The sequence below is a fragment of the Brachycentrus maculatus genome, unplaced genomic scaffold (assembly GCF_059751285.1).
Source record: "Brachycentrus maculatus isolate JH-2025_06_01 unplaced genomic scaffold, ASM5975128v1 h1tg000603l, whole genome shotgun sequence".
NCBI classification, from domain to species: Eukaryota; Metazoa; Arthropoda; class Insecta; order Trichoptera; family Brachycentridae; genus Brachycentrus; species Brachycentrus maculatus.
In genome coordinates, this window is record NW_028281342.1 from 14,522 (window position 1) to 32,038 (window position 17,517).

The window sequence follows — 17,517 nt, forward strand, 5'->3', positions numbered from 1 at the left end:
AAGGAGAAAAATTGACGCCGCGAAATATAGTGTTGGAGGCCCATGCTCCGAATTCCATGGAGAGCTAGACGCACCAATGAGTCCATTCGTCTGGAACTACTCTTGGATGGCTTGACTCTGGCCAATGTCTGTTCTTCACGGATTTTCCAGTTGTTTGGACATGTTAGGCGTGGCAATGAGGTCAACCTGGAACGACTTGTTGTGATCGGTAGCCTGGAGGGAAAGAGTAAGATCCCCACACGATGAACCGATCAGATTAAGGAAACAGCAGATATATCGGTGGTTGGTGCGCTACGTGCAGCGCAGTAAAGGGATAACTGGAGAAGAGTCATTGCTTTCACTAGGGTAACTACCCTCAGTAATGAGGAATAAGACGGAGAAGAAGAAGAGGTTAAATAAACAATATATATGATTTGAAATAAAAAAATTGAAAAAAGATAATTTGGTTAAACTCTACAAAAATGTTAACTTACCTTTGAATAGATATTTAAAAAGTCCTTTGTATTCACTACGTGAATTTTATGTTAGTAATTTCTGAAATATTTTAACGCGATAACGTTAAAAATAAGGGTTACTTTTATTATGTGTACTCTTTAAACATTTTTCTTACATAACACGTAACTAATAAAAAATGTTAATGCTCTCGCTCATAAAGGGTGGCAAAGTGTTTTGAATACAAAACATTTACAAGTACTGTTTGAATATTAGAAAAATTATAGTTTTACGTTTTTTATGAATTAAAAAGTGTTTTGTGGTTACTTGGTGAACATAAAAATGAGCAAAATTAAATATTTTATAACATAATAATTTCCTTTGAAAATTAAGTAAGAAATTTAGAAGTATGACATGCTCATACCATCCATTGTAGGATAGTAAAAAAATGAACTAATATCTCAACATAGATGAAGAACGATATAGAAGTCTGGGTATTTACAAGGCTAACGACCTGTGAAAGTCTGGTTTATGCGATCAGTTTATATATGTGTAACATTCATCATTCTACCTATGATTGACAGCCACATATCTTATTTTTTTGGAACTCACACATGAAGTAACGTGTGAATCATATCAAATAAGTATGATTTTCTGACATCTCAACATAGACAAAGAAGAATATGGAGGTCTGGGCATTTATAGGGATTACGACCTGTCATAGGCTTAGGTAAGTGATCATTTTACAAACGTAACACGTTTTTTAACTGATCACTCAACCAAGACTAAGCCCTGTTAATACCCAGACTTTTATATTCTTTTTCATCTATGTTAAAAGAGATGTTACAAATTATGAAAAAAAGAACTCCTGATTGAGATAATCCAGATAATAAGTAAGTATTTGGACACACTCAAAATGTTGTATATATTTTTTATTCAAATTCACTAACATCAATTTTCACCACTCGCTTTTATATGCACTTGGAATCGTATCACTAAGGCATCAATATACATACGTGCCTGATTCTTAATGGATGAAGAGGCTGACTCAAAGAAATTTTTCCCTTTGAGAATTTGACCTTTGATCCAATACGCAGTCGAGTGCAAAACTTCTCGATACGTCCTTACATCCTCTGCCATTCAGATGGAGAGCTTCCACTGTGCTTAAAGCACAAAATAAAAATGAAGGATTAAGCTTCTGATATCGTAATGGATCCTTTTAAACTTTCAAGTCGTTTATAGATTTTAAGAAAAGTTTGAGGTGTCTCAAAATTAAAGAATAAAATCGCATATTTGAACAAGTAAACATATTAATTAAATAAATTCTATCGCATATCTGAATAAGTATGTACATTAAATTAAAGAATAATATCGCATATCTGAAAAATTATGTATATCAAATTAAAGAATAATTATCGCATTTCCGAACAAGTAAGTATATTAATTAAATAAATTATATCGCATATCTGAATAAGTATGTTTATTAAATTAAAGAATAAAATCGCATATTTGAACAAGTAAGCATACAATTTAAGGAATTCTAAGGCATATCTGAACAGGTAAGTATATCAATTTTAAGATTTCGTTCGCATATCTTAACAAGTTAGCATATTTATTCAAATAATTATATCGCATATCGCTCACTCCTTTCAAGAACGTCATAAATAAAAAAACATGATTTTTCAGGAGAACGTTTTTAATGTCTACAAATATAACAAAATGTATTAAAAATAAATATCAAGCCACTTATTGAACTTTTTACTGTGCAACAGATCTTTTTAGGTTTAACCTGAAAGTTTTTCCTCCATTTGAAAAATATTTAGTAAATTTAAAAAAATAATTAAACACTACCTTTTCTTCAAAATGCAAAAACAACACTTTCTGCCCTGTAGCGGGTAAATATTAAGTTTAAAAAAATGCCACTTTTGCTGGGATATAGTACATTTTATGGGCATTCCGAATACATGCACGACTGAAAATTGTAGATTTTTGATTTATGACGTTCTTGAAAGGAGTGAGCGATATCCGAACAAGTAAGCATATTAATTTAAAGAATTCTATCGCATATCTGAACAAGTATTTATATGAAATTAAAGAATAATATCAGAACAAGTAAGCATATTAATTTTAATAAGTCTATCGCATATTAAAACAACTAAGTTTATTAATTTAAATAATTCCATCGCATATCTGAACAAGTAAGTATATTAATTGAAATAATTTTATCGCATATCTGAAGAAAGTGTATACAATTCATTAATTAATAAGTTCGTACTCTTCATAATTAGTTTCATTTGTCAAACTAATATCTAGCTGCAAAAGACTAACAACGTTGGTTACCACACAAATTCAAGAGCTTAATTAAATGGTTGTTTATGACTTTTGTTCCTTATGTGGTTCGCAAACAGCGGGTCGCGTTGAATTAAAACCTTTTTTAAACGGAATATTTCTTTGACTATGATTCTGGTAACCCTCAAACTAAATCATGATAAATACTAGATGATACTTAATTAAGCAAATATCATTTTTTTAATTTTTGACATTTGGTATTTTATAGGAATCTCTCAAAAATAGTCGCTTTTTGCACGTGAGATATAATGATTGTTAAGAGGTTTGTCCTTTTTATAAATCAACTCCTGTTTTACTTAGGGGTTAACACTCGCATATATACATTTTTTTTTACAAAAACAAGTTCTAAGTATTTTTTTTCTTCAATGATAAGAAACGTCTCGGGTTTGTGACAAACATATTCGTCACCAAAAAAAATTTAATTAATGTGTTTCGATGATGTATTTTAATTTGATTCTCAGTTGGAAAATACTAATATTTTTTAAAATCAATTCACACACGTGTTTTTTCATGTCCTCACTTATATATATTTTTTTAAATCTTTAAAAAATTGTGCCCCCTCTTTTACCTTTAAAATTGCAAGGTACAACTTTAAAAATTGTTCTTAGCTTACATAAGGTGTTTGATAAAGATGCGGAATGTAAACATATAAGACAACATAAATTTAAAAAAAAAATCATTTGTATTTACCAACTAAAATAAAATTAAAAATTGATTTATATTGCCACAAAGTGACTGCCAAAGCAATTTACAAAATTGTACGTTAATATTATGAAATAAATTTATTAAAAAAAAACAATACCAAATAAAAATACGAAGCCTACTGATAAAACAAAAAGATAAGCCAATGATAGTTCTTATGTAAACTATGGGCAATACCAAAAATAATTGATATTTATCATTTCATTATTATTTTTTTATTTTTTCAGAGAAGACGGTATTACGACCGATGTCGTGATTTCTTGTTATTTGTAATTTCTTAGTTTAAAGTCTGAGCTAGGGTTGAAAGCTAAGATACGGCATTATTATTACACGATGGGCAAAACAAAGTTTATTAATTTTATAAAGTTTAATATTTATAAATTTGTTTTTTTTTAATTTTATTTCATGTACATAAAATAAATAAGTAGGTACATTGGCGGGCTTATTGCTAAAAATCAATATCTTCCAACCAACTAAAAACAGATTAGTGATATTGATCAAAACATTAGGTAATATTAATATAAAAATACTAAGTAAATAAAAAAACAAACAAAATTTTTAGTTTATTAAGATTTGTTAAATTTATCAATTAGTTCGATCTATTTATTATATTTGACAACCACTGAAAAAAGTGCATTCGAAGCTAGAATACACCACCAGATGCGCAGATGAATATTCATGAAACAAATCGCTCTAGTGTCCACTTCATACAATGCCGGATGTCGGACTCTCCCAAACTTTGGTTCGTGGCAAGAACATCCAAACTACACCCAAGTCTCCTCAAATTTCCACAAGCATCTAGATTTGTCAAGGAAAATTAATTTACAGAGCAAGAGAGCTAGGTATGAGTTTCCATACTAATTTTCCGCAGAGTTTTGACACAGAAATATTGTACGTTTACTGGCAAGTTTGTACAGTGTGTTTTTTTAGAGGTTTGGTATTTAAACTGGCATCATTGTTTCTACAGACTGTCAATTTGACAGTTGGCAGTAAATTTGAAGTTAGTGCATTTTGCCATTTCACCATAAATAGACTGAATGACCAATTTGAGCTTCGTAGGTTCGGTGAATGGGTCAAAAACTATATTCAGCTTGATCCTCTTTTTCAACGTAAAATTTTGTTCACCGATAAAACACATTTTTGGTAAAATAACTATGTAAATAAGCAGAATTTCCGCATTCAGAGTGGAGAAAACCCAAAAAAAAATGTTTTGCTTTGTGGGTAGGTGGAATTGTTTACCCATATTTTTTGATGATGCTGGCCAGAATGTAACGGTAAAAAGAAAACTACAGAACCATTATTACTGACTTCTTCGTACCTTAGTTGAATGGCATTGATATGGCAGAGCTGTGGTTGACCCAACATGCCACATGGCGGGCTCCACCATAATTTAGTGAGGGAAATTTGAATTTTTATAACTCTAAAAACACCCTTTGTGTAAATTTTCCGACGAAGACAAATTTTCTCTTTATTTGACCGCGTAAAAGGTAAAATATATTTTCAATTACTTTAGAAATTTACGTATTCGAATAAATATGATAATTTTGTGAATTATTTTGGGATAACGCATTGGTGGGTCGTTTAAATTCAATGTAATTTCTCATTAATCATTGATTTTGCAGCATGATACAATTTGGTCAGATACACCAATGTACCTTGTGCTAACAAATAATACCTTTAAGGGTTTTATCTCGGTAATTTAGAGAGTATTCAAAAGTCATGTCGTAAAAGACGCTGGGAATTTAATTTGAAAATTAAAAATGTTTTTATCAAACTGCTTTACAAATTTTCATTAATTGATTACCACTTTGTGGTAATATTTATGGATTTTTAGTTTAAGTTTTACTCGGTAAATACCATTATTTCTTAAAACCTATTGAGACATATGTTTCGATGCAATCCGCATCATTTTCAAATACCGTTTTAGAAATACGTGTCATAATGGAATATTAGAAATAGTGGTGTTTAAAAAGTAAAATAAAATAAAAAATATTTTTATATTTGTTTTACTTGGTACAAAATAAATGAAATTTTAAAATAGATAGTTACTGCCGAAAAAATTAATGAACAAATATTTGGATGAAAAGTTCCTTATAAAGAATAAAATATTCAAAGAATGCTTGACGCAAAATTATAAATACTAATAATATTTTATCAAAATATTCCTTAATTATCATACTTGTAATAGCAATAGCAACTGTTTGGACAAAAAACAATACTGAAAAACTATGAATTAAAAAATGCTTAATTTATTTATTATCTCACAGTATTATTTGACTTATTTTCACGTAAAAAACAAATAAAATAAATGATTGACTTTTTGATCTGAAATTGAATTTTTTTGTCCTTATAACACGAGATTCAATATAATCCATTTTTCATATTATTTTTTTTTTAAATCTCAACAAAGATGAAAAGGAACATAAAAGTTTGGGTATTAACGGGGCATACGACCGTCACAAGTTGGTTTCTATGATCACTTTACACACGTGTAACATTCACCAATTCTACCCATGATTGACAACCACACTCCTTAAATTCTCGTTCTATATATGTATATGGTCCAATTTTGAAATGTTGTACAAGAATCACTAGAAATTTCACTAGTGACATCTATTAGTGAGATGAAGTAAACACGTGGTTTTTAAAATATGTACGAAAAATAAGTTTATGACAAATTATTTATTTAAAAAATATGGAAAAGCCAACATTCTCGTATTTATTGATCCAACCTTAGCCCACCTAGAATTTTTTGCTTTGGTTTCGCCTGACATAAAACGACCTTTTACATAATTTAGTACGAAAAAGTGCTTTAGGAAATAACTATTTTCTATCCAGTAAAAAAGTGTATCTTCACAAAAGCTTCTGTAATTTTCTTTGAGACGAACACAAAAAAACAAACACATATTCATAACGCCATCGAAATGTCTCTATTCGAAATTCTTTCTCCTGGAAAATATATGAAAACAGTAATCAAAGGTGATATGACCTTGAAGACAACCTTATTTTGCGGTGCCCTTTCACAATATTAATACACCATGTGGCAGATATCCTTGAAAAATGAAAGCCTGAAAAAAGTGTGTGGAAAACCACTTACGTAGGATTCGCCGATACATGCCCTTCGTACACACATGTAGAGAGTATAAAATAGTCAAAAATACAGGGAGTTTACAATGTAAGTTTATTTCAAAGATTGTCATTTAACTTTTAACATTATGAAAATGATTTGTTATGGAAGGACATTGAACTCCTTGAATGATGAAATACCTCAACAATTGTATTATTGTATTCAGATATCTTATACTATAAATTTATGAGGTACATTTTTTATAGCTTAGTCCTATTGCCTTTATATAATTAACGATCGACTTAAAATTGAATCAGTGTGATGCAGTGGCCTTTGCAATATTAGTTGCGGATAGACAACAACCGTCATTGTAATATATAAGATTAAACAATCATTTATATTCTAAAGATAAAAAATATGATCATTGAATTTTATATCCCGATTTTTGATATTTTCCATAACTATGTGATGTTAGTTACTTCATTTTACCTGTGGAGAATTTGGCAGCATTGCAGCTTTATGTCGGAATTTCGTTCACATTTTTCTTGAACTGCCGTATCGGGTCATTATATAAATATAAATATTTATATAAAACATATCAACAAAACAGTACTCGAGTGATTTCTACAATACCGACCGACAAGATAATTGGAAATCAATCATTTGTTGAGTCAAACGGAATTGAAGATCTTATTTTACTTATTAAATATGTTGGCTTGAGTAGAGTCTGTAAGAAATACCGAAGTATATTGAAACTAATGCTACACTTACCACTTACCTTACATTCTAGGTTCCATATCAGAATACAGTTTATATTATTTTTTCACTTCTCATCAAAGATGAAGAAGAATATGGAAGTCTGGGCATTTACGGGGCTGACGACCGTCATAGGTTGGTTTAAGTGAACACTTTACACACGTGTAACATTCACCAATTCTACCCATTATTGACAACCACACTACTCAAATTCTTGGAAGCTCTATATATATATATATATATATATATATATATATATATATATATATATATATATATATATATATATATATATATATATATATATATATATATATATATATATATATATATATATATATATATATATATATATATATATATATATATATATATATATATATATATATATATATATATATATATATATATATATATATATATATATATATATATATATATATATATATATATATATATATATGTATATATCTATATATGTATATATATATATATATATATATATATATATATATATATATATATATATATATATATATATATATATATATATATATATATATATATATATATATATATATATATATATATATATATATATATGAACCAATTTTGAAACATTTCTCTTGAATCACTTAAACTTCACTAGACACATCTATTGGTGAGAAAAAAAAGCTTTTCATTGAGCAGAAACTCTTTTATTAGTATGTGAGGTCCGAATCATGGATTATAATCACTCACATGAGAAACGCCAGAAAATGTCTTCATTTTTATTATTTAAGCTTAAAATTTGACCAGATAATTTATTTACAACATTTTAAGTATGTCCAAATACTTGTTCACAAAATCTGATTATAATACAAATTTTGTGAACAATTATTTGAACACACTCAAAATGTTGTGAATTTACTTTAGTTTTTTTCACAGTATAATTAGCCTTTGCACAACAACCCTCTAATAACTGTGTCATCAAGTTGTCTGTCTAGCTTTGCTGACATCACCGACCATCATAATTTATGCCTTCCAAGAACTACGATCACGTATTTTTTTTTATAAGCATATCCCTCCATAACTGAGTATTTTCCTAAAAATTATTTTAATTAACGAATAAGCTTTTTTAATTTATTATAAATAAATTGATAAAGCTAATTCGACATTTTAAAATTTTCAAACATTAATTTTAATATCACCCAATAGTTTAACATTTTCCAAATTGACGGTTTCAGTTCAATTTAGAAATACTTGAAATGTGTTTAAGCTTATGGCAAAAATATTAAAGTTTTACTTTTCAGACATTTTTTTCTTCATCGCCAAATAGGATTTTTATTTTATTAATTTATTTTAAAAACGCTAAACGTAACAAACTAATCATCATGTTAATTCTCCGCAGGGGTAGGCAGATTATTCTGACTTATGGCTTGAGTATGCCTTATGTGAAAATTTTATGCGACCTTTAAAAAAATATCGAAAATATAATCTGGGTAGTGAAAATATGATGAGATCTATTTATGGGTTGTATAAGTTTTTTTCTTAACTTTTCGTCTTTTATCCTAGCGTATACAAAGAATGGTAAGATATATAACAATCAAAAATATGACTACACTAAATCCACTCTACATAAAGACTTCGTGGCGACTTTTTATTTTATTATTTATATAAAACCATGTGATGGATTATATGAATTTCGAAAATCAAATTATACTCTTAAAATTAGTAGTTGGTCATTTGCAAAGTTTTAAAAACTTCATTCCCAAACATATTTTCAGTGTTATTTTAGGCTTTCTCGCGTTACGGCAAATGGGCGGAAAGATATCAGTAGGTTTTAGTGTATCGATTTGAATAAGACGTCCATAAGTCAGACAAAGAACCTTCAAAGAGAACCGAATGGAAACAACATTAAAATAAATTTAAAAAATCGCGTGTTGTCGGCGAATTCGAAATCTTGGTGCTTTTACTACCTGTCGGTTTACGACGCGCATGGCTCTGACTGAAGTACGTAGACTGTAAATAAGGGGACTTGACTTATGATTATATTGGGGTTTGTCAAGACATAATTAACTTGCTAATTAACCACAATGCCACTTCACCGCAGAGATAAGCAGTGATAATAGAACGCTTCACCAATCTGTCATTCCAATTTTTTTATTTGAGTGTTACTTGGTGAATACATGTTTTTCAAACTTTTAATTTGAGTTTATCTTGGTGAATACAGTTTTGATGCATTCTGCATCATTTTTAAATATCATGTACCTACTATTGACAACATTTGAGTGTATGCAAATACTTCTTTAAATACAGATATCTGGGTTTTTTCTAACTATAAGTTATTTTAACTATTTCATTTATTGATTCGGCGGTCACGTTATGGTAAAATATCTCCATTTTTAATTTAAGTTTTACTAAGTAAATACTAATATTTCTAAAATTATTTAAACATTTTGACATCTGAACATAGATGAAGTAAAATATGGAAATCTGGGTATTTACATTTCTGTAAATCATCTATGGTGAGATATCAAAATGTTAACCATATGCGGAATGTGCCGAGACACGTGTTATCATAGATTTTAGGAAATGATGGTATTTACTTAGTAAAACTTAATTTAGACACTAGTTTGTATTACCACAAAGTGACTGCCAAATCAACTGATGAAAAATTAAAACCAAACTTAAAAACCATCATCACTAATTCCATATATAATGTAATCATTAGTAGTAAAAATATTTTTTGAAAATAAACATTATGTCAAGTCCACTTGTTCCCGCAACCGTAAGTTTGTTTTCACATTCAGCACACGAAGTTTTGCTAAAATATTTTAATTCGCCGAATCCCGAAAACCAATAATAAGTTTACTCTGGAAGGTTTGCTTTACGCTGCGACAGAAATTTTACGAGAATTCCGAGGATCGATGACTCTCGACCTCTCCAGCGGCGGGCTCTGGTGGGACACGTTCCACCTCGCAAGCCTTGGATACATGGGGGTATTAATACACGTGCGCTATTGCGAAGGCTATATTTAACCCTTATCTGGATTTATACAGCCTCCGTGGCAAGGATACTTTTTACTTCTTATCAAACTTTCCCCCGAAATCATGCAAAATACACATTTCAGAGCAAGCTGCTGTTTTTTCATCGTACTTTAATCATTTTCTACTAAGTTGAATTTAAAATGCATTTGGTAAATACCACTTTTACTATAATAGTGGAATCTACATCGATACTAGTACAATGGACTAATTAATTTCATCGTCAGGTCTGAATAATAATAATAAATAATAAAACCCTTATCCGCACCCCGATGGTGCATAGGGCACTGCAACATATAAACGCAGTGTTATTTTGATCGTTAACACATGAAGGAAAAGTGATCAGCCCCCCGCATCAGGTACCAGTGTAGGGTAATATTGAATAAATATTAGATTGAAAAAATCACTAACATTTATTTGACCCCCCTAGAAATCGAATCCGGAACCTCCAATACGGTAACCAAGCGTGCTGACCATTACACTATGGGGGGGGATAATAAATATCTCACCCTAATTTTACTTGGTAGATACCACTATTTAGAAATCGAAAAGTGGTATTTACCAAGTGAAATTCAAATTTAGAATGGAATTTTTTTACCGTAAAGTGACTAATAAAGATAATTATGATGTCATTAAATTCCTATGTCACATTAAATTATAAGAAAAAATTGATTTGTGAGACCTTTTGATGAATATGCAAATGTAATTATTTTTTTTCAAATATCAAATAATTTAATAAATTATCAGAAATTTTTCTTTACCATTGGAATTGGTTTGTGGTTCATTTAAAAAAAAAACATCCAAAGAAGTCCAAAAGGTAAAGGTCAATATTATTGATATTCTTATGATTGGTATTTTTTTAATCTACCAAAAGCCTTAGAATTTTATCGGTTCACAAAAAACAATCTAAAATTAATTATAAGTTTTTACAGCAAATATATAAAGGATGTGTGAACATATCGCTCACTCCTTTCAAGAACGTCATAAATCAAAAATCGACAATTTTTAGTTATGCATGTTTTCGAAATGCCCAGAAAATGTACTATATCCCAGCAAAAGCGGCATATTTTTAACATAATATTTACCCGCTACAGGGCAGAAAGTGTTGTTTTTGCATTTTGAAGAAAAGGTATTTTTTAATAATTTTTTTAAACATACTTAATATTTTTCAAATGGAGAAAAATCCTTCAGGTTTTACCTGAAAAGATCTGTTACACAGTAAAAAGTTCAGTAAGTGGCTTGATATTTATTTTTATTACATTGTATTATATTTCAAAACTTTAAAAACGTTCTACTGAAAAATCAAGTTTTTTGATTTATGACGTTCTTGAAAGGAGTGAGCGATATATGATGGCATATCACCGAAAATGGTTGAGTGGTACGTTTTGGTATATTTACAAAACAAACCATCGTATGGCTTCGTAATGAATAAAATTGTTAAAAAATTAATCATTAGTTAAGTATATACAACGGAATATATTAATTTTTAATTTCAGTTTTACTTAGTAAATATCATTATTTCTCTAAATCTACTGTGACACGCGTTTCGGTGCATTCCGCATCAAAACACGAATCACAGTTGATTTTAAGAAATAGTGGTACTTACTTAGAAAAAACTTAAATTAAAAATGGATAGATTTTACCTCAAAATGACTGCCGAATCCATCAATTGGATATATTTAAAATGTTTATATTACATCCAAAAGGACGTTGGTCAAAAATTTAAAAGAGAGAGAGAGAGATAATCACATTTTGACATTTTTTAACTCACCATTTATTCGGGTATTCACGGAAATTCACCACAGAATCTCTAAAGCTTTACAAGAAACATATAAGGATCCTAACCACTACCTTGACAGAACACTGCACACTGAGGAAGCAAATGTCTAAAATTTTACCGTTTGATTCGCCATCCTGCAGATTTTGTATGGAGAATAGCGAAACACCCATCCACATTCTCTATAATTGCGACGCACTCGCTTGCAATTGAAGTCACATCCTTGAACTCAAAGAAGGTGAAGCTCCTAACATCAAGACAGGTCGTGAGTTACATGACTCACGTTGTTCTTGAGAGTGAGCTACGACACAGAGGGAGGTCATACTAGACAATACGGTCGCAGTGACATAAGGGCTGCAACATCTCTGACCTTTTATAAAAAAACACCTGTTGAAAGTTTTAAGTTGCTTATGAACTTTATAATTGTAAAGAAAGGAGTTATATGCATAATCCACTGAAAGTTCCTGAAAGCGGCTGCTAGAATAGTAAAGAACTGAAGATACCCTACAAATATTGTTGACTTTTGATATACATAATCCGTTTGTAGCATTAACAAGGAAAGTAGGTTGCATGCATATTACTAAACACCATTAAGTTGGGTGCAAGAGGGTCAATTCCAAACACCGCTATAGCCAAAAATATATCATTGGCAATTTTTAAAGTATTCAAAAATATTACCCTAATTTTTAATTTGCTTAGGTTTTTTAAAATCACGTATAGATTTATATACATAATGAAAAAGCAGTCAATTAAAATTTCTTGGCATTTACAGGGCTTATGACCAGCTTTTAGTATGTATGTATGGATATATATAAATATAAATATATATATATATATATATATATATATATATATATATATATATATATATATATATATATATATATACATATATATATATATATATATATATATGTATATATATATATATATATATATATATATATATATATATATATATATATATATATATATATATATATATATATATATATATATATATATATATATATAAACCCATACAAAGGCACAATATATAACTCAAAAATCTTCCAATACATTGTAAACATTTAAAAGTGCAACAAAAAAATACTATGTATTTTCTGAGTACAATCGTTCCTTAGAGAGTGTCACGTGTAATTTTATTTTTAACTATCTTAATAACCATCGTGCCGTTTCCCCGCACGAATAGACAGAGTGAATAAAACGCCACACCAATCTGTCAAATAATCATTTCCTCTTCAACATTCGTGCTTCTTCTCTTACATTATTCCGTTTGCCGATTATTCCGACATTTGAAAATGCCATATTTCTCTCGATCTTTCTCTAATCATATAACATATTTTTAAAAATGTAATAAGTTGTACTTTTTAAAATGTGTTTAAAACGTAATAAAAACTTATATTTTTCTTATTATTTGACATTTTATAAAAGCGGTCTTCAGGTGTGGTTTGGATTTAACCCTGTAATACGTTTGCACAAGGATACTCTGCTCCAACGGTATGTAAACAACTAGATCTCATATTTCTAGCCTTGCATGCAAATTGTAACAAAACACATTACGTTATACGTTTCCTAAGAGACGTGCAACATGAAAAAGAGAAATTGCATTAATTCTGAAACCTGAAATATACGGAAACTTAGTTCATTGTAGCCGGATCGAAGCTCTTTATTGTGTTTAAGACAAATATTGATATATGGACGAAGACATTATTGTTATTGAAAATTGAAGGTCTGGGCATTTATATGGATTAAGATGCCATTATCTGATTTAACAAAAGTTTTCACTTTATGTAGCATAGAACATTCACCAATTAGAATTGTTTGGTAATATATCTAATATTTAACATGGTTAATGTATTGAACTCTACTTTTATTTACATTAATGATATGAGGCGCGTTTCGTCTTATTAATAAATTATCAAATACACAAGAGAGTGTTTAATAATATTTTAATAAGACGAAACGCGTTACATATCAAATGTTTAAATTAAAGTAGAATTCAATCCAATTACCGTGTTTAATTTTGGATATATTACCTAACAATTCTATATGGAATTCTACCATTAGTCTGCAGTTACAATAAATAATATTTTTTTTTTTTTGACATCTTATCAAAGATGAAGAAGAATATGGAAGTCTGGGCATTTACGGGGCTTACGACCGTCATAGGCTGGTTTAAGTGATTACTTTAAACACGTGTAACATTCACCAATTCTACCCATTATTGACAACCACACTACTCAAATTCTTCAAATTCAAATGTTGTAAATAATAATAAAAAAAAACAATAATTTATTCAGTTATTAAAAATAACCAAACTAACTAAATTATTTATTAAATTACCGGTAAAATTAACTTATGAGGTGTATGATGTTGGAAATTTAAGCAGAGAAACTTGGCTTCATAATTTTTTTCTTCAAATATTTGAAAGTGATGTAGTAAGGAGTAGAAACAATAGGCATGTGTGTATTATACGTGTATAAGGAGACGCATGCATTTATAAAATGTTTGCAATTACAGGTGTGTTTGAGACAGGCACCGTGTCGTAGTTAGATAGACGCTCGACTGCGAAACTGGCGTCGCGGGTTTGATTACCGTCAATTGCAAAATGAATTCAAGAAAAAAATATTTTTAATTAGTCTGGGTGTTTATGGTGTATTTTTTACATTTACGTTCCCTTTTCTTTACTATCCTACCCGCAGACAAGCATCTAAAATAGACGCTTTGCGGGTTATTCCTTTAAATAAAATTAAAATTAAAAATAAAGACGGAGTGGTGTGGCGTTTTACTCTCTGTCTACCCTTATGGGGAAACGGCGCGATGATTAATTATTTGGTTTAGTTAATATAATTTCCAAAACTCCATATTCCTTTTTCAACAAAAAAAATGTGTTTTTTTTATGTATATTTTTTACCACCACGTATTTCACAAATTGGGACTTTTTCTGTAATTTAATTTAAAACCCATAATCTTAACGAATAAATTGTCTCATAAAATAATACTCTTAACTTTATAAGTATGTTTTTCCTTATTCTTAAACATCGCTTAAAGAATTGAAACACGTGCCATGAGAGATTTTAATAAATAGCGATATTTAACAAGTGAAACGTAAAATTAAAAATATATAGTTATTTTTACAAAGTGTGATCCAAATCAATAAATGAAAACCCTTTTAGAATTTTCAACAAAATTTCAAAAAAAAGTCTCACAGAATCATTTGAACAAAAGTCTGAATCTCCCCTTCAAAGCTCATAGAAAAACATGGGAGAATTCTGCATAAAAGGGCACGAAATTTCTCATTTTGCAGTACAATTGTTACGGGTGTCCTTTATGCGACGGCCGATTTGAAATCTTCAATATCAATTTCGTCTACTCAGCAGACAAATATTTATAAATCATAGCGCCACGTGGAAACATAGACATTGGAAAAACTTACAAAAATGTGTGTATTAAGGTAAAGGCAATGTATAGGATGCAAGGAAAATTATACATGTAACAAGTTAATATATTAGATTTAATATATTTTGTATGTTAAAAGCATTGATGACTTTATGGTATGGTAAAAAAACACTCTCCTTATCATCAATTGTTCATTGTTTATTAAAGTGGTACTACACCAAGTGAACAATGAATAATAAGCAGAGTGTTTTATTAGATTTATGTTTTAAACTGACATTTCTTGGTGGAATTACATTTTAAAAATAAAATAATAACTATTTAGTTTTTTCCACATATATTTTATTTGACCAGTGACCGGGATTTATCGTTACCGACATCATCAGACTGGTGGGAGGCTTGACTAAAGTCTCAAAACCACGATTTTATTTTTTTAAATAAAAAAAAATTATTACAAAATTTTATTTTAAAACGGATTTTTGTATGAATTTTATTTGCGAATGGTAATAAATAAAAATTCGTATTTGAAATTTTTATTTTTGTATAAATGTACTACCGAAGAATACCGAAGATACACAAAGTGAACGATGAATGATAAGGCGGGTGTTTTATAATCAACAAAATGAAGAAAGGTGTGTTGAGATGGTTTGGGCATGCGGAACGAATGAATGAGGAAAAGCGGTCAAACAAATTTTTGAGGCAAATGTAATTGAACATAGAGCAGAGGTAGACCGAGGAAGACATGACATGATGGAGTTTGTCAAATACTTGAACGCGGTAGTGTCAAGAGTTAAAATAATCAGCGGGCGTGCGTAAGGAGGTGCATGAATAAAATAATTTCAAAATATGTAGACTATTTTGTGTTTGTCAAAATGTTTTGATGTGAACAATGACAGAACTGAAGGAATCATAGAAAAAAACACGGAAAGAAATGAGAAAACAAAATAAAAATTAAGGTATAATGGTTGAACGACTGCATTTCATTGGCTTTTAAATAAAATATATTTTCATAGCTATGTACATCTATGAACAAATCCATGAATAATGTAATGTAAATTGCTTTTTTTTTCAGTTTCAATATTTCATGCCACCGTGTCATATAGAGGATGTTTTCAATATCGGGTTTTTCATCCAACAAGCGAAACGAAATTGATCTGCCTCAAATATCTCGGAAAAATCGTTTTACTATTGAGATGTAAGCAAATGTGATTTCCCTTAAATTACATCAAAGGATTTCGGGGGGTTATGCCTATGTAAGCGGAAACAATTATAGTATGAAGCTTTTGGGTGATTTTAAGTCTATGATTCAGATCAAAAACAACTTTTTTTCTCTCTCTTTTAATTTTATTTGTGAATCTGTTACGTGATATATTTTTTTTCTCTAACCAGTTATACATATTTTTTTAAAAACATTAATTTTATATAAGAAACGAATCAAAGGATGTTAAGTTGTTAATAAAAAAAATACATTAATGGTTAGGAGACTCAAGGTTGCATACCCCCTATCATTGTAAGTTATACAGTACTACAGCCTATTGGGTATATTTTGATTTAAAAAATAATTCAGATGTTTAAAATCATATTATAATAAAAATTACTTAGATTGTTAGCTGAATGTTCCTTAGAGACAAAATAAAGAGTTTACGCATTCTTGGAAGCCTGAGTGTTACAGAAATAAAAAGTAAGGAAGAGAAAAGGTTTATGAGATGCTATGGGCACATAGAACGCAGAGAACATGAACGTATTGTGAACCAGACAATTGCATGGATATTCCTCGAAAGACATCTAGAGGAAAACTGATAAATTCATGAATGTATAAGAAAGATAATATGACTCAAAGGAATGGCCTAGGTGATGTTGTTTTCGATAGAAGAACCTATAACCTGAGGACGAGGATAGCTGACTCCAACAGTCCACAAAGACGATAAGTTAGGATGGAGCCTGTAAGATGAAGAAACATTTAATAAATTATTTAAAAAACGATTTTGTAATAAAATATTTATATTTAC